The sequence below is a fragment of the Bison bison genome, unplaced genomic scaffold, assembly GCF_000754665.1.
Source record: "Bison bison bison isolate TAMUID 2011002044 unplaced genomic scaffold, Bison_UMD1.0 scf7180017851035, whole genome shotgun sequence".
Classification (NCBI taxonomy): domain Eukaryota; kingdom Metazoa; phylum Chordata; class Mammalia; order Artiodactyla; family Bovidae; genus Bison; species Bison bison.
Window position 1 is genome coordinate 9,760 of NW_011481608.1, and position 707 is coordinate 10,466.

The 707-nt window shown below is 39.5% G+C and overlaps 1 long non-coding RNA gene across 1 annotated transcript in view; it reads left to right on the forward strand.

Moving 5' to 3' along the window:
* Nucleotides 1-707, forward strand: part of LOC104995860 — a 7,359-nt gene that overhangs the window by 5,984 nt on the left and 668 nt on the right. The window lies entirely within an intron of this gene.

Here is a 707-nt window from a genome sequence, read left to right on the forward strand (position 1 = left end):
ACAAAAAAAAAAAAAGAAACTATCCCTCCATGTTAAGAGGTAGGCTGCCTTGGATGACACATTGGTGCACATTTTCAATTAGAAAGGTATGTACTAAATCTGTTCTCTTCCTTCTGTTAGAACTTTGGCAATGGAAAAGGAAATCTTTTCTTATGCGAGACTCCTTTCAGGCTCTAATGGAAACACCTATGGGATGGTCAACTTTGGGGAAGAGGTAGAAATGAGATTCCATGGGTTGTTTGGTTGCTTTGCTTTCTTTTGCTTTAAGAAAGATCCAGACATCATCTTTGCCATTTGTGATGTGCTAATACTAGTGATTGGGATCTATTGAGTCTACGTGTCATCTACTTCAGAGGGCATACTTGCTTCTCAGAGGTGGTACAGCCTCACGAATGAGTACCTAACAGCTCCCAGGCTATTACAAATATGTCTCCACCTGTCTCTTCATCTCTCCTTCATCACAGATGATAAATGAATTAAGAAGGTCAACCGTATTTACCACTTACCTCTCCCTTTGGCAGTGGTGGTTTTAAAAGTTGTGTTAGTTTGATTTGTGTTTTATTTATTAATTTTTGCAGTATCACATTTCAGTACGATTGCAGTCTTTTCTTGGGCAGTAATAGAGGCAACCTGGAGGGGTTGTTGGTGAGAAGAAATGTTGTTTTTGTTTTTGATCTAGGTAGTGAAGTATCATGGCCTGGAGCTGA